Below are 19,121 nucleotides of genomic sequence, written 5' to 3' on the forward strand. Positions count from 1 at the left end.
TAGATTGACTGTGATAGTCATAAAAAATACATGTTCAAGATTATGAAGTCAACCTGATAAATTTTGTCACGTAGTTCAACAAAAATTTGCTTCTAATATTTCTGATCTGAATCTCAACTCCAGTTCCTTTAACTTACAAATATTATGTTTTAAAAGAGCAAGTCACATGCTTTTTTATACTTAAATTTTCAAGAGTTAAGCCCACTGTCTCTTTTTTCTCCACCTTCTCTTCCATCAACTTCCCCCTGTAAAAGGTAGAATTGGAGTGGCTGCAGACATTTCGGGGAACTGACTAAGGGGAAATTAAGTTAAGAATAAACTTATTTTGGTTCAGTGGGTTACTATAGGCTTCAGAGTCATTTATATATTCAAATTATTGCAATTTTCAGGGATTAGACATGCATGCTAAGAATATTGCAACCCCTGGGCACATTCACCTCGTGCCCAAAGTTGTAACAGGAAGTGGCAGGACCAGAAATTATACCACAATGTGAATACTGCCTGACACTGGAAGTATGCAGGTATGTAGATGGTGGTGGAGAAACAATATTTGAAATATATGAAGCCAGAAGATAGTCTGTAAACAACTTTTTCAAACATTACAGCCCATATATAAAAGAAACTAGAGTTTTTCCCAAACTTGACAACAATTCTAAACATGTATATGAATTGTGAACTGAAAAATATTTTCTAAACTCTCAATATTAAAAGGTAAGTTTTGAAGAAATTTGGAAATGATATATCTGATAAAAGGTTCATATTCAAAATATACAAAGAACCCATACAACTCAACATCAAAAACAAACAAACAAACAAAAAACAAAACCAAAAAATTCCACAAACAACTCGATTAAAAAGTGGGCAGAGAACCTGAATAGACGTTTTTCCAAAGAAGGCGTACAGATGGGAAACAGACACATGGAAGATGTTCAACATCACTAATCATCAGGGAAATGCAAATCAAAACCACAATGAGGAGGAGGAGCTTCAAGATGGCGGAAGAGTAAGACGCGGAGATCACCTTCCTCTCCACAAATACATCAGAAATACATCTACATGTGGAACAACTCCTACAGAACACCTACTGAACGCTGGCAGAAGACATCAGACCTCCCAAAAGGCAAGAAACTCCCCACGTACCTGGGTAGGGTAAAAGAAAAAAGAAAAAAACAGAGACAAAGTATAGGGATGGGACCTGCACCAGTGGGAGGGAGCTGTGAAGGAGGAAAGGTTTCCACACACTAGGAAGCCCCTTCGCGGGCAGAGACTGCGGGTGGTGGAGGGGGAAGCTTCGGAGCCACGGAGGAGAGCTCAGCCACAGGGGTGCGGAGGGCAAAGCGGAGAGATTCCCGCACAGAGGATCAGTGCCGACCAGCACTCACCAGCCCGAGAGGCTTGTCTGCTCACCCGCCGGAGCGGGCGGGGGCTGGGAGCTAAGGCTCGGGCTTCGGTCGGATCGCAGGGAGAGGACTGGGGTTGGCTGCATGAACACAGCCTGAAGGGGCTAGTGTGCCACAGCTAGCCAGGAGGGAGTCCGGGAAAAGGTCTGGAGCTGTCGAAGAGAAGAGACTATTTCTTGCCTCTTTGTTTCCTGGTGCGCGAGGAGAGGGGATTCAGAGCACCGCTTAAAGGAGCTCCAGAAACGGGTGTGAGCCGTGGCGATCAGCGCGGACCCCAGAAACGGGCATGAAACGCTAAGGCTGCTGCTGCCACCACCAAGAAGCCTGTGTGCAAGCACAGGTCACTCTCCACACCTCCCCTCCCAGGGAGCCCGCCACTGCCAGGGTCCCGTGATCCAGGGACAACTTCCCCGGGAGAACGCACGGCGTGCGTCAGGCTGGTGCAACGTCACACCGGCCTCTGCCGCCGCAGGCTCACCCCGCATCCGTACCCCTCCCACCCCCGGCCTGAGTGAGCCAGAGCCACCGAATCAGCTGCTCCTTTAACCCCGTCCTGTCTGAGAGAAGAACAGACACCCTCAGGCGACGTAAACAAAGAGGCGGTTCCAAATCCAAAGCTGAACCCCAGGAGCTGTGAGAACAAAGAAGAGAAAGGGAAACCTCTCCCAGCAACCTCAGGAGCAGCCCATTAAATCTCCACAGTCAACCTGATGTACCCTGCATCTGTGGAATACCTGAATAGACAACGAATCATCCCAAATTGAGGAGGTGGATTTGGGAGCAAAGATATATATATTTATTTCCCCTTTTTCTCTTTTTGTGAGTGTGTATATGTATGCTTCTGTGTGTGATTTTGTCTGTATAGCTTTGCTTTTACCATTTGTCCTAGGGTTCTATCTGTCTGTTTTTTTTTTTACTTAAAATTTTTTTTTTCTTCATAATTATTTTTTATTTTAATAACTTTTTTTGTATTATTTTACTTTACTTCTTAATTTAATTTAATTTAATTTTATCTTCTTTCTTTCCATTTTTTTCTCCCTTTTATTCTGTGCCGTGTGGATGAAAGGCTCTTGGTGCTCCAGCCAGGCATCAGGGCTGTGCCTCTGAGGTGGGAGAGCCAACTTCAGGACACTGGTTCACAAGAGAACTCCCAGCTCCACGTAATATCAAATGGCAAAAATCTCCCAGATATCTCCATCTCAATGGCAAGACCCAGCTGCACTCAATGACCAGCAAGCTACAGTGTTGGACAGGCTATGCCAAACAACTAGCAAGACAGGAACACAACCCCACCCATTAGCAGAGAGGCTGCCTAAAATCATCATTAGGTTACAGACACCCCAAAACACACCACCAGATGTGGACCTGCCCACCAGAAAGACAAGACCCAGGCTCATCCACCAGAACACAGACACTAGTCCCCTCCACCAGGAAGCCTACACAACCCACTGAACCAACCTTAGCCACTGGGGACAGACTTCAAAAACAACGGGAACTACAAACCTGCAGCCTGCAAAAAGGAGACCCCAAACAGAGTAAATTAAGCAAAATGAGAAGACAGAAAAACACACAGCAGATGAAGGAGCAAGGCAAAAACCCACCAGACCTAAGAAATGAAGAGGAAATAAGCAGTCTACCTGAAAAAGAATTCAGAATAATGATAGTAAAGATGATCCAAAATCTTGGAAATAGAATAAATACAAGAAACGTTTAACAAGGATTTAGAAGAACTAAAGAGCAAACAAACAATGATGAACAACACAATAAATGAAATTAAAAATTCTCTAGAAGGAATCAATTGCAGAATAACTGAGGCAGAAGAAAGGATAAGTGACCTGGAAGATAAAATAGTGGAAATAACTACTGCAGAGCAGAATAAAGAAAAAAGAATGAGAAGAACTGAGGACAGTCTCAGAGACCTCTGGGACAACATTAAACACAACAACATTCAAATTATAGGGGTCCCCGAAGAAGAGAAAAAGAAAGGGACTGAGAAAATATTTGAAGAGATTATAGTTGAAAACTTCCCTAATATGGGAAAGGAAATAGTTAATCAAGTCCAGGGAGCACAGAGGGTCCCATACAGGATAAATCAAGGAGAAACACGCCAAGACACATATTAATCAAACTATCAAAAATTAAATACAAAGAAAACATATTAAAAGCAGCAAGGGAAAAACAACAAATAACACACAAGGGAATTCCCATAAGGTTAACAGCTGATCTTTCAGCAGAAACTCTACAAGCCAGAAGGGAGTGGCAAGACATATTTAAAGTGATGAAGGAGAAAAACCTACAACCAAGATCACTCTACCCAGCAAGGATCTCATTCAGATTTGATGGAGAAATTAAAACCTTTACAGACAAGCAAAAGCTAAGAGAATTCAGCACCACCAAACCAGCTTTACAACAAATGCTAAAGGAACTTCTCTAGGCAGGAAACACAAGAGAAGGAAAAGACCTACAATAACAAACCCAAAACAATTAAGAAAATGGGAATAGGAATATACATATCGAAAATTACCTTAAATGTAAATGGATTAAATGCTCCCACCAAAAGACATAAACTGGCTGAATGGATACAAAAACAAGACCCATATATATGCTGTCTACAAGAGACCACTTCAGACCTAGCGAAACATACAGACTGAAAGTGAGGGGATGAAAAAAGATATTCCATGCAAATGGAAATCAAAAGAAAGCTGGAGTAGCAATTCTCATAGCAGACAAAATCGACTTTAAAACAAAGACTATTACAAGAGACAAAGAAGGACACTACATAATGATCAAAGGATCAATCCAAAAAGAAGATATAACAATTGTAAATATTTATGCACCCAACATAGGAGTACCTCCATACATAAGGCAAATACTAACAGCCATAAAAGGGGAAATCGACAGTAACACAGTCATAGTAGGGGACATGAACACCCCACTTTCACCAATGGACAGATCATCCAAAATGAAAATAAAAAAGGAAACACAAGCTGTAAATGATACATTAAACAAGATGGACTTAATTGATATTTATAGGACATTCATTCCATAAACAACAGAATACACATTCTTCTCAAGTGCTCATGGAACATTCTCCAGGATAGAGCATATCTTGGGTCACAAATCAAGCCTTGGTAAATTTAAGAAAATTGAAATCATATCAAGTATCTTCTCCAACAACAATGCTATGAGATTAGATATCAATTACAGGAAAAAATCTGTAAAAAATACAAACACATGGAGGCTAAACAACACACAACTTAATAACGAAGAGATCACTGAAGAAATCAAAGAGGAAATCAAAAAATACCTAGAAACAAAGGACAATGAAAACACGATGACCCAAAACCTATGGGATGCAGCAAAAGCAGTTCTAAGAGGGAAGTTTAGAGCAATACAATCCTACCTTAAGAAACAAGAAACATCTCAAATAAACAACCTAACCTTACACCTAAAGCAATTAGAGAAGGAAGAACAGAAGAACCCCAAAGTTAGCAGAAGGAAAGAAATCATAAAGATCAGATCAGAAATAAATGAAAAAGAAATGAAGGAAACAATAGCAAAGATCAATAAAACTAAAAGCTGGTTCTTTGAGAAGATAAGCAAAATTGATAAACCATTAGCCAGACTCATCAAGAAAAAAAGGGAGAAGACTCAAATCAATAGGATAAGACATGAAAAAGGAGAAGTAACAGCTGATACTGCAGAAATATAAAGGATCATGAGAGATTACTACAGGCAACTATATGCCAATAAAATGGACAACCTGAAAGAAATGGACAAATTCTTAGAAAAGCACAACCTTCTGAGACTGAACCAGGAAGAAATACAAAATATAAAGAGGCCAACCACAAGCACTGAAATTGAAACTGTGATTAAAAACCTTCCAACAATAAAAAGCCATGGACCAGATGGCTTCACAGGCGAATTCTATCAAACATTTAGAGAAGAGCTAACACCTATCCTTCTTAAACTCTTACGAAATATAGCAGAGGGAGGAACATTCCCAAATTCATTCTATGAGGCCACCATCACCCTGATACCAAAACCAGACAAAGATGCCACAAAGAAAGAAAACTACAGGCCAATATCACTGATGAAAATAGATGCAAAAATCCTCAACAAAATACTAGCAAACAGAATCTAACAGCACATTAAAAGGATCATACACCATGATCAAGTGGGGTTTATCCCAGGGATGCAAGCGTTCTTCAATATATGCAAATCAATCAATGTGATACACCATATTAACAAATTGAAGGAGAAAAACCATATGATCATCTCAATCGATGCAGAGAAAGTTTTTGACAAAATTCAACACCCATTTATGATTAAAACCCTGCAGAAAGTAGGCATAGAGGGAACTTTTCTCAACATAATAAAGGCCATATATGACAAACCCACAGCCAACATCATCCTCAATGGTGAAAAACTGAAACCATTTCCACTAAGATCAGGAACAAGACAAGGTTGCCCACTCTCACCACTATTATTCAACATAGTTTTGGAAGTGTTAGCCACAGCAATCAAAGAAGAAAAAGAAATAAAAGGAATCCAAATCGGAAAAGAAGAAGTGAAGCTGTCACTGCTTGTAGATGACATGATACTATACATAGAGAATCCTAAAGATGCTACCAGAAAACTACTAGAGCTAATCAATGAATTTGGTAAAGTAGCAGGATACAAAATAAATGCACAGAAATCTCTTGCATTCCTATACACTAATGATGAAAAATCTGAAAGTGAAATTAAGAAAACACTCCCATTTACCATTGCAACAAAAAGAATAAAATATCTAGGAATAAACCTACCTAAGGAGAGAAAAGACCTGTATGCAGAAAACTATAAGACACTGATGAAAGAAATTAAAGATGATACAAATAGATGGAGAGATATACCATGTTCTTGGATTGGAAGAATCAACATTGTGAAAATGACTCTACTACCCAAAGCAACCTACAGATTTAATGCAATCCCTATCAAACTACCACTGGCATTTTTTTCCAAACTAGAACAAAAAATTTCACAATTTGTATGGAAACACAAAAGACCCCGAATAGGCAAAGCAACCTTGAGAAAGAAAAACAGAGCGGGAGGAATCAGGCTCCCTGACTTCAGACTATACTGCAAAGCTACAGTAATCAATATAGTATGGTACTGGCACAAAAACAGAAATATAGATCAATGGAACAGGATAGAAAACCCAGAGATAAACCCACGCACATATGGTCACCTTATCTTTGAAAAAGGAGGCAAGAATATACAGTGGAGAAAGGACAACCTCTTCAATAAGTGGTGCTGGGAAAACTGGACAGCTACATGTAAAAGTATGAAATTAGAACACTCCCTAACACCATACACAAAAATAAACTCAAAATGGATTCAAGACCTAAATGTAAGGACAGACACTATCAAACTCTTAGAGGAAAACATAGGCAGAACACTCTTTGACATAAATCACAGCAAGATCCTTTTTGACTCACCTCCTAGAGGAATGGAAATAAAAACAAAAATAAACAAATGGGACCGAATGAAACTTAAAAGCTTTTGCACAGCAAAGGAAACCATAAACAAGACCAAAAGACAACCCTCAGAATGGGAGAAAAGATTTGTAAATGACGCAACTGACAAAGGATTAATCTCCAAAATTTACAAGCAGCTCATGCAGCTCAATATCAAAAAAACAAACAACCCAATCCAAAAATGGGCAGAAGACCTAAATAGACATTTCTCCAAAGAAGATATACAGATTGCCAACAAACACATGAAAGAATGCTCAACATCATTAATCATTAGAGAAATGGAAATCAAAACTACAATGAGATTTCATCTCACACCGGTCAGAATGGCCATCATCAAAAAATCTAGAAACAATAAATGCTGGAAAGGGTGTGGAGAAAAGGGAACTCTCTTGCACTGTTGGTGGGAATGTAAATTGATACAGCCACTATGGAGAACAGTATGGAGGTTCCTTAAAAAACTAAAAATAGAACTACCATACGACCCAGCTATCCCACTACTGAGCATATACCCTGAGAAAACCATAAATCAAAAAGAGTCATGTACCAAAATGTTCACTGCAGCTCTATTTACAATAGCCAGGACATGGAAGCAACCTAAGTGTCCATCAACAGATGACTGGATAAAGAAGATGTGGCACATGTATACAATGGCATATTACTCAGCCATAAAACAAAATGAGACTGAGTTATTTGTAGTGAGGTGGATGGACCAGAGTCTGTCATACAGAGTGAAGTAAGTCAGAAAGAGAAAAACAAATACAGTATGCTAATACATATATATGGAATATAAGAAAAAAAAATGGTCATGAAGAACTTAAGGGCAAGATGGGAATAAAGACACAGACCTACTAGAGAATGGACTTGAGGATATGGGGAGGGGGAAGGGTAAGCTGTGACAAAGTGAGAGAGTGGCATGGACATATATACACTACCGAACGTAAAATAGATAGCTAGTGGGAAGCAGCCGCATAGCAGAGGGAGATCAGCTCTGTGTTTTGTGGCCACCTAGAGGGGTGGTATAGGGACGGTGGGAGGGAGGGAGATGCAAGAGGGAAGAGGTATGGGAACATATATATATGTATAACTGATTCACTTTGTTTTAAAGCAGAAACTGACACACCATTATAAAGCAATTATACTCCAATAAAGATGTTAAAACAATCAAAAAAAAATGAGATATCAACTCACACCTATCAGAATAACCATTACAAAGAAAGATAACAAATAACAATTGTTGGTGAGGATGTGGAGAAAAGGGAACATTCATGCACTGCTGGTGAGAATGTAAACTGGTGCAGCAAGTATGGAAAACAGTATGGAGGTTCCTCAAAAAATTAAAAATAGAACTACCATAGGATCTAGCAACTCCACTTCTGGGTATTTTTCCAAAGAAAACAAAAAAACACTAATTCAAAAAGATATATGAACCCCTATGTTCTTCAGGGCATTATTCACAGTAGCCAAGATATGGAAGCAACCTAAGTGTACATCGATAGAGGACTGAATAAAGAAGATGTGGTATATATGTACGATGGAAGATTACTCAGCCATAAAAAAAGAATTAAATCTTGTCATTTGTGACAACATGGTTAGACCTAGAGGGTATTATGCTAAGTGAAATAAGTCAGACAGAGAAAGACAAATACCATATGATTTCATTTATATGTGGAATCTTAAAAAAATAAACAAACAAACATAAGAAAACAGAAACAGACTCATAGATAAAGAGAAAAAAACTAATGGTTGCCAGAGGGGAGGGAGATTGGGGGATGAGTGAAATAGGTGACAGAGATTAAGAGGTACAAACTTTCAGTTATAAAATAAATAAGTCCCAGGGGTGTAATGTATAGCATAGGACATATAGTCAATAATATTGTAATAACTTTGTATGGTGACAGAGGGTAACTACTAGACTTATCATGATGATTATTTTGTAGTGTATAAGAATATCTAATCACTATGTTGTACACCTGAAACTAATATAACATTGTTAGTCAATTATACTTCAATTAAAAATTAAATAATTAATTAAAATTAGAATCTTGGGGGAAATAAAGATAAGTTTTGACCAACCATGATAGGAGAGAAACTGAATTTTCTTTCTGTCTTCTCTATAGGTAATAATATTTTAAAAACTCTTGTCATATGAAGACATGTACAAAGAATATGCATCCAAAAATATATTAAAGGGGTATTATATCAGTTAATTAATAAAAATATTACTTTTCTAATTTATGATTCTGTGGTATTTGTCAGTTTTTTCTCTAATTTGAAATTTTTTGTAATTTTTTAAAAAATTGACTTATTTATTTTTTCTTAAAACTTTATCTTCTTAGAGAAGCTTTAGGTTCACAGCTTCATTGAGGGGCAGGAATAGAGATTTCTCATATACACCCTGCCCCCACACATACATAGCTTCCCTCATTATCAACATCCTCCACTAGAGTGGTATATTTGTTACAGTTGATACTATATTGACATATTATTTTCTCCTAAAATTCATAGTTTATATTACATTCCAGTGTTTGTACATTCTATGGGTTTGGACAAATGTATGACGACATGTATCTATCATGTGGTACCATACAGAACAGTTTCACTGTCCTAAAAATCTTCTGTGCTCCACCTATTCATCCTATTATTTTTATTCTAAATAAATAATTTGCTTTCATTCTTAATTTTATGTTTGTGGTTTTTCTTAGAGAAGGTCCCCTCAAAATTTTATAAGCTTAAGGCCCAGCAAATCCTAGGTGTGCCCTGTTTATAATATAAAATTTCACATACTCATAGCTAAAATAGTCTACAGATACAACCAATAGCTAGAACAAACTATTTCACCTTTCTCAAAGAAATGTGTTCCTATGATCCAAATGTTTATGTCACCCCAAAATTCATATGTTGAGATCCTAATGCCCAATGTGATGATATTTGGACGGCCTTTGGGAGGTGATTACGTCCTGAAGGCAGAGCATCATACATTGGATTGGTGGCCTCAGAGAGATCCCTTTGCCTTTCTGCCATGTGAGGTTGTAGCTAGAAGGCACCATTTTATGAACCAGAAAGCAGACCCTCACCAGACACCAAATCTTCCGACACCTTAATTTTGAACTTCCCAGAACTGTGAGAAATAAATTTCTGTTGTTTATAAGCCACCGAGTTTATAGTATTTTATTATACCAGCTGGAACAGACTAAAACATGTGTCTATAGTTTTGTGTTTAGAGAAAACTCTGAATTTTAAAAAACTCTTTTTGTGGATGTTAACACATATGAATCTACCATAACTAGACAGAATTTTAGGTTCAGACTTTGGGTGTAGAGTCAGACATCTTCATTGTGACTCAATCTAACATTTAGACATTACCAACAATGTAATATTGATCTCCCATTCCAAATCTAAACATAACACAACCTTAACCACCTTCTAGCAGTAGATTCTCTGCTTAAAAGCACTGATAACTTACAAATAATGTCTCTATGGTAACAAAAAACTTAGAATGGGGAGAAAACTAATCCATGTAATCCAATTAGTTCATTTAATCCAATATTCCACCAAAAGAAGAAATTCTATGTAGAATATAATATTATTAAGAGATATTCATTCAAACGGCATGGTACTGGCACAAAAACAGACACATAGATCAAGAACAGAATAGAGAGCCCTGAAATGAAACCAGGCACTTATGGTCAATTAATCTACAACAAAGGAGGCAAGAATATACAGTGGAGAAAAGACAATCTCTTCAATAAGTGGTGCTGGGAAAATTGGACAACTACATGTAAAAGAATAAGATTAGAACATTTCTTCACACCATATACAAAAATAAATTCAAAATGGATTAAAGACCAACTGTAAGCCTGAAACCATAAAACTCCTAGAAGAGAACATAGGCAGAGCACTCTTTGACATAAATCATAGTGATTTTTTTAATCTGTCTCCTAAGGCAAAAGAAATAAAGGCAAAAATAAGCAAATGGGACCTAATTAAACTTTAAAACTTTTGCACAGCAAAGGACACCATTGACAAAACGAAAAGACAAACTACTGAATGGGATAAAATATTTGCAAATGATATGACCTATAAGGGGTTAATACCCCAAATATATAAACATCTTATATAACTCAATATCAAAGAAACAAACAACCCAATTAAAAATGGGCAGAAGACCTGAATATACATTTTTTCAAAAAAGACATACAGATGGCCAACAGGCACATGAAAAAATGTTCAACATAATTAATCATCAGAGAAATGCAAATCAAAATCAAAATGAGGTATCACCTCACACTTGCCAGAATGGCTATTATAAAAAAAAAAAAAAAGAAACAAGTGTTGGTGAGGATGTGGAGAAAAGGGAACACTAGTACATTGTTGGTGGGAATGTAAACTGGTATAGCCACTATGGAAAACAGAATGGAGGTGTCTCAAAAATCTAAAAATAGAACTATCATATGATCCAGCAATTCCACTGCTGGGTATATATCCGAAGAAAGTGAAAACAGTAACTCAAAAGAAACATGCACCCCAATGCACTTGGCAGTGTTATTTACAATAGCCAATATATGGAATCAACCTAAGTGCCCATCAACAGATGAATGGATAAAGAAGATGTGGTACATATCTGCAATGCAATACTACTCAGCTATAAAATAATGAAATTTTGCCATTTGCAACAACATGGACAGACCTAGAGAGTATTATGCTTAGTGAAATAAGTCAGACAGAGAAAGATAAATACTGTATGATAGCATTTTATATGTGGAATCTAAAAAAGACAACAAACTAGTGAATGTAACAAAAAAGAAGCAGACTTACAGATATGGAGAACAAACCAGTGGTTACCAGTAGGGAGAGGGGAGGCGGGGAGGGGTGAGACAGTGGTATGGGATTACAGACACAAACTACTATGTATAAAATAAATAAGCTACAAGGATGTATTGTACATCACAGGGAAACATACCCATTATTTTATAATAACTTTAAATGAAGTATAATCTATAAAAATATTGAATCACTATGTTGTACACCTGAAACTAATATAATATTATAAATCAACTATACTTCAATAAAAAGAGGGAGATTCATCCTGCCAGCTTTTGCTTAAAAACTTTCAGTAATCAATTGCTCACATCTTCGCAGGGAAGACAACTCGTTGATGAATAGCTCTGACTCTGATAAAGTTCTCTCTTAAATCAAACCAAATTCGACTCCTATTAATCCTATGTATGCCCTCTGGAGCCAAATTGAGTAAGTTTACTCATTTATTGACATAGGTGTCTTCAGATATTTGAAGATATCTTCCATCTCCCTGAAAAGTCAACCTCTCTCCAAATTAAGTATCTCTAGCTCTAGATTCAATAACCATCCCCTTCCTATGTATATTGTCAAGTATAATTGTGAATTCATAGACCACTAATTTATCTAGCTACAGAGTCATATAGTCATGCCACTGAAAGGAAAAGGTCTATTGTCAGATAAATTTTAAAGTTTGAGGTAACTCAAACTTAAAACTTTAGTTAACAGTAACTAATAATTCAATCTTGCAAAACAACATCAGTCCACTCCATTCCCTCTATCCCATTGTCACCACACACACACACACACACACACACACACACACACACATTTTTTCCAGTCTATTACTTCTATTTGATCTGTAAACTGATAATAATATTCAGGTGTTTCAGATTTTCCAAAGAAACAGAAGCCAGGAAAATGGAAAAAGTATTACCTTCGGCAGTACACATTATATATTCCCCTCATCATTCAAATGAAAAGAAATGTATGTACAAATTCAGTTTGCAACTGGCTGCAATTTAAACATACATGTGGGCATGCCTGTGTGCAAACAGGTATACACTCACGTACAAACCCGCACAGACACACAAACTATTGGCTGCAGAGTCTTGAGACTTGGTAATTACTTCCCAGGCTTCCAAGCCATGCTTCCTAACAGATGCGCAATAAATACTTTAAGTGCTGAAAGCACTGTGCTTGTCAGCAGTAATTTTCAAAAGAGAAGAAAAAGCATATTGTGCATTTCCATAAATAGCAAATGGGCTACATATCAAGACTCTGAATTTTTAGCTAGAAAGACTTCTAATCATTGAACCAATATGCTAATTTTAGTTATACAAGAGGAAATTGAGGCCTAAGGAAGACTACTGACTTACCCAAAGCTATACAGCTTATTTGAGACCCAGGTTCTACAAGACTGTCCTATGTTCTAGAGTTCAGTTGTACTATAACATACAAGTCAAGCTCAGCATGGTTAATGACCAAGATTTACGTGAAGGAATCATGAAACTATCTTACAAAAAGGATATTGTTTCCAAAAAATGATACGAGTATCTTACAAAAAATTATAATTCCATGGTGAATATGAGATACTTGACCACTGAACAAGATACAAAAAGGTACAGTGTTAAAAAAAAAAAAAAAAAAAAAAGGTACAGTGTACACCTCAGATGTAGTGACAAAGGAGAAATCAATCCCTGAACTGAGGAAATTGCATCATGAGATCCATATCTTTGTTGGGGGTAAGGAGGACGGAGGATCCTGTGTTCAATATAAACAAAACAAAGCTCAGTAGAATTTACCAATACAGATTAGACTTTTTAAAATGCACTTTGAGCAATGTAATAGGATAACCCTAAAGAAAATAATCTTTTGATATAATATTGATGCAATAAAAAAGACAAGCATAACTCACATTTAGTAAGACAAAAAGAAATATCAAGACCAGATCAGAATAGAAAATAATCTTTAATCCAGACCAAAGAATTTTCACCAGTTCTTTTATGTGTCTGTGGGTGTGGGTATGCACACATATTTGTGAGTGTGTGTGCATGTGTGTGTGTTGTTTTGGGCCTAGGGAGGAAGAGACAGAACCAGAATTTGTTGAGCATCTAATATGTGTCACACACTGCATGTTGTATTTTACTTATATTATAAAATTTAATCCTTACACAACCTCACATAATCCTATGATGTAGTTATTATTATACTCATTTTGCAAATAAGGAGAAAAGCTCTGGGGGCTTTAGGTCATATCACTAATAAATGGCAGAGTCTAGGCTGAAATTTATGTATGTTGAATGTTAAAGTCTATGATAATTCAATTGATGAGGAGAAACAGGATGTTTGGTCAAAACCTCATTGTGTATTCATTATGATTTGTCACTTAATTATATTCTGAAGTATTTATCTTTTTATTTTTTCACAGCATGGATTCAGTCATTCTCATTTAATTCTATACAATCATCGGAGTACTCCCCCATCAAACTGTCCAGATACTGTTACCTCTAAATATCTTCACTGAGCAGAACCTCCTGGTAGTTAGAGGAAGGACAAAACCAGGTACACAGTATTCTTTGGAAAACTCTGTCTGAGAGGGCTTATTTGTGTTTCAGCATGCTCTGTGTTAAGAAGTGACCCCCCCCCCTTAACTCATAAGGTGTATATTTAAGTAAAATAGGTGTTGAATTCCTTGATTGCAGCAAAGTTTAACAATGCAAAACCTACTTCTAGTGCTAACAAGTTAATAACTCAATAGCCATTAGACATAAACTTGTCTAAAATCCTCCAGACATGGGAATGTAGGTATGTTTGACACATTTCCAAGACATCATCCTTCCAAGAATCTCATCTACTTATGAGGATTAACTGAAGAAGCCTGAGAGGGCAAATGAGATGACCTTGCATTAGTTTTCCAGGCTGCATAACAAATTATCCCAAACTTAATGGTTTAAAATAACAAACATTTATTAGCTCAGGGTTTTTGTGGGTCCGGAGTCCATGCTTGCATAGCCTCGCTGGATCCTTTGCTCAGGGTCTCACAATCAAGGTGCAGTCAAGGTGTCTGAAAGCTAAAGAAACATTCTGGAGCTCAAGATCCTCTTCTGAGTTTACATAGTTGTTGGAAGAATTCAGTCCCTTGTGGTTGTAAGACAGAGGGCTGTATTTTCTTGCTAGCCACCAGCCCGAGGCTCCTATCAGCTTTTGAAGGCCACCTCCAGGTCATCGGCTCATGGCCCACTTACCACATGGGCTCACTCCTTCAAAGCCGGCAGCAGAATCTCTCACTCAGTCTCATAAGGTGGAGTCTTATAACCTAATCAAGGAAGCGATTATCCTTCCTATCACCTGTTCCATACTTACTGACTAGAAGTAAGACACAGGTTCCATCTGCACCCAGAAGGAGAGGGCTATACAAGGGTTTGACTCATTGGGGGTTACCTCAGTGTGTATCCACCACAGACCTGCTATGGACTGAATGTTTATGTACCCCCTCCCAAATTCATATGTTGAAACCCTACCTCCTAACATGATGGTATTAAGAAGTGGGATCTTTGGGAGGTAATGAGGATTAGATGAGATCACGAGGATAGAGCCCTCTTAAATGGGATTAGTGTCCTTACAAGAGTCCTGAGAGAGCTTGCTTCCTCTTTCACCATGTGATAACACAGTGAGGAGACAGCCATCTATGAACTAGGAAACAGGCTTTCACAAGACACTGAACCCTGACCAATGCAGACAACCTGATCTTGGACTTCTAGCCTCCAGAACTATGAGAAACAAATTTCTGTTGTTTAAAAGCCACTCAGTTTATGGTATTTTGTTACAGCAGCCTGAGGTGACCAAGACAGAACTCAAGTCAAAAAGTTTTAGTAGTGAACTTAGTCATCCAGGTCTCCTTGCTCATCAACGAGTTTTTACTTCATTCTAAATCAATTACAATTTGTGACACGGAACAAGGACAAAGAGAAGCTAAGCATCTCGATTTTAATTGTCCCATGGGAAAAAACAAAACTCAATTATGAAGGGATTACAAGCAAACTACCAAGAAAGTAATAGGAATTTCATCCTTTTGATGACCCAGATAATTTAGCTAGATTATCTGCTTTGCTCCTTTGTTTTAGGACTCCCAATTAAGTCACTATTTTGAAGCATCAATAGATGGACCCAAATATCAATACAAACTGCCCAAATTTAGCAATTCAGTTGCTTCCAGAGAGTCTGTATCCAATCCTGCCCTTTTGGAGCCCAAGGATAGGTCAATCCTAAAATATACTACTGGAAGTTTTTTTTCTCCTTCTATTTCAGTTAATAAAAGTGTTAAAGATTCCAACCGAAAAGATCAATTAACATAATAAATGACATATATGTTATTATTTTTATAGTTATTTCATTGAATAGCATTGTTTCCTCAAAATTATCTGTAGGATTTTTATTTTCCTGGGAGAAAAAAAATGAAAATATTGCTAGTTCCTTTAGTTTTTTGGAGGAAATCCATTTTGTTTGTCATAATTTTTTGCCATAGTTAAGAAGGGAATTACAGGAATTAAATATCTACTATACATCCAAAGATTGTGCTGGGCATTTTTTATGCTCCCTTACTGACATTGAAAATGAAGATCAGAGATTGTAAGTAACCTACCTATGTCACTCAGCTAATATATATGGTAATGGCATTGTGCAAACCCAAACAGATTTTAAATCCAGATCCCTTTGGTGTTTGTTTTTTTAATCTACAAACTGCCATTCAAAAAGAAGGGAACTTCAGGTGGGTGATAAAATTAATTCAAATTGTGATGCTAAAGAAATATGTAATACTGAGGGGAATGATTTTTTTAAATGTTCATCACCAAAAGTTTACAAAAAATGCAAAGTAAACATGTAATGAATATAACGAACCCCAAAATATAGGTTTTTGCCTACACAATGTTAAAAGAACTGAATTAGTTACAAAATTTCAGACACACTCTAATATATATATACACACAAATATATATAGGTATAGCAGATATACATATATCCTGCTTCTCTGGAAAAATCTTACTTCTCTACAGAAACAGTCTCCAGAGTTTCCTCTTAGCCCTAACCAGAGCCACTCACTTTAGGTAAATTATTAAGGGGCGATGTTTATTCATGACTCACTCTCTCCAAAAGTAAAAGGTCAAGTAAGAAAGTGTATTAAGGTTTCACCATCTATACTCTACGCACTCAGGTATCTCTGTGTATCAGTAACTGTTTGAGAAGAGACAGGTCAACTGGCCCCCCAGTCATTTGGGAATGATGAACTACAGGATAAAGAGTATTTAATTTATTTCAGAGTCAAGTCTCCCTTCATTTGGAGAAACTAGGATATTTCTGGCCATGTAGACTCTCGGACATACTCAGGATGAAGCCCATTTCTTAAGGGTCATGAGGCAATTCTCAAGCAGTGCCTTCTGGGAGAAACATCAACTGTGAAGGTTCCACACCTGTCTCTACCAGACCACTCACCAAGTTCTACAAACAGCAAAAACAGAGGAGGCAAATTACTTAAAGAAAGCTGACAAGTTTTTGTGGCAAAATATTATTTTGTATATACCAGCAATATCAACCAAAAGAAGGCTGTTAAAATTCGAAGCAGCATCTTAAGGAACACATTACAACTAGAGGAAAATTGAAAGCAGTTCATGGTCCTGAAAACTTTGTGTTTCAAATATCAAATATTCTTATTTTCCATAATGCTCAATGAGTAAATTATTCATATATATATATTTTAAAACAGTGCTTTAGAAGACACATGGTCATTGGAGTTAGACAATATGAGCTTACCACAACTAGAGAAAGCCTGTGTGCAGCAACAAAGACCCAAAGCAGCCAAAAATAAATACATAAATAAATAAATATTTTAAAAAATAAAAAAAATTGTCCAAAAAAATAAAATTATGTGGGAAAAAAAACCTCATCCCTTCCACTGTCTGATTTTGGGTGTGTGGGTTAGGGGGCAACTTAACCTCACTAAGCCTTAGTTCCTCATTTATGAAATACTGATGATATTAACAATTTTGCCAGTCTATTGTGACGATTAAATGAGACTAGATACATAGAGTATCTACACAGAGAATGGCATATCATAGGCACTCAATAATTGGTAACGTTGGTGGTGGGTGTCTATACCATACAATGTCTTAATATATGTTGTGTGCTGTCCTGTCAAAGCAGGATAGTGGCTCTGAAACTTGAGTGAGCATCAGAATCACCTGGAGGGCTTGTTAAAACCCACTTTGCTGGGCTGGGGTCTCAGAGTTTCTGAGTTCCTGGGTCTGGGGTGAAACACAAGAATTTGCATTTCAAACAAGTTCCCAGGAGGTTGGATGCTGATATTGCAGGCCAAGGGACCACACTTTGAGAACTACTAAGGACGAAGAAGGTGCACTTGGTTTAGAGGCAGCTGATTTGAGTATGAGCCTCAGAGTATGAGCCTTTGTGTGCCTGCCAGCTATCAGGCACTTAAAAGTTCAGAATCAATGGATCAATGTGATATTAAAAAGAACAAGGAATTGAAAGTCAAAAGGCTCTAATATAAATAACATATGACAACTGGCAGACATTTCTCTATCTAGGCCCCAGTTTTCTATCTGTAAAATAGGCAGTTAGATGATATGTTTCTTTTCTATAATTTCACATGTTTTAAGTATATGATTGTCCTCAAATATCTTGGATAGTTAATATAGAACAGAAGATTAAAAAAATGCAAGCAATAACTCTTACCCTAAACATTCAAAGCCCTATGCCTGGTTCTCTTCCTGTCCCCAATAATGTGATTCACAGAGCTGAACAAAAACAAAATAAGAAAAAATAGGACCATAAGTTGAGCCACTACTATACTACATGCCATTTATTTGTTCATTATTCATTCAGTGCCTCTTGTGTTCCAAACAGTGTGGAAGATTTTAGGAAAACAGGGTGAAGGAGACAGGGTGATTGCATCAGACTAGCAGGATACTAATCCATTTATTTATCATGTAATTTATGTTACATTGTGGCATTCTTGAGAATCACTTGGCTCTAATCCATATAACACAGCTTGGTAGAACGCAGCTTAGAGGGATCAAGAACTAAAACCCACACTGATTTGAAGCAGGGCCGACAAGTCAAAGTCAGATGAACAAGAAGAGGAACTGGATATCAGTCATCAGATCCAGAAACTGAAGACTGACTATTTCAGAGAGCAATGTTCTAAAATCCATCCTCTTCCTCTCATAGTTATAAGAACCTCCCTACTTTAGATAAGCACATGGTATTCAGCAAAAAACATACTTTCCAGCTTCCCTTGCAGCCAGATGTAACTTGTGATTAGGATGATGGATGGGAACAGAACGAAACACAATTTCTGGGTTGTATCCTTGTACATCAGTTGCTTGCTTTC

At 37.2% G+C, this 19,121-nt stretch overlaps 1 protein-coding gene and 1 long non-coding RNA gene across 6 annotated transcripts in view; one reads left to right on the plus strand and one right to left on the minus strand.

The window, feature by feature from the left end:
- MAPK10 (mitogen-activated protein kinase 10) overlaps positions 1-19,121 on the minus strand; it is a 340,034-nt gene that overhangs the window by 99,669 nt on the left and 221,244 nt on the right. The window lies entirely within an intron of this gene.
- Positions 8,284-14,273, plus strand: LOC309661554. Its single transcript, XR_014264073.1, has 2 exons — positions 8,284-13,335; positions 13,369-14,273. It is a non-coding gene; the product is annotated as an uncharacterized lncRNA (long non-coding RNA).

This window comes from Balaenoptera physalus (genome assembly GCF_965194825.1).
Source record: "Balaenoptera physalus genome assembly, chromosome: 5".
In the NCBI taxonomy this organism is placed as follows: domain Eukaryota; kingdom Metazoa; phylum Chordata; class Mammalia; order Artiodactyla; family Balaenopteridae; genus Balaenoptera; species Balaenoptera physalus.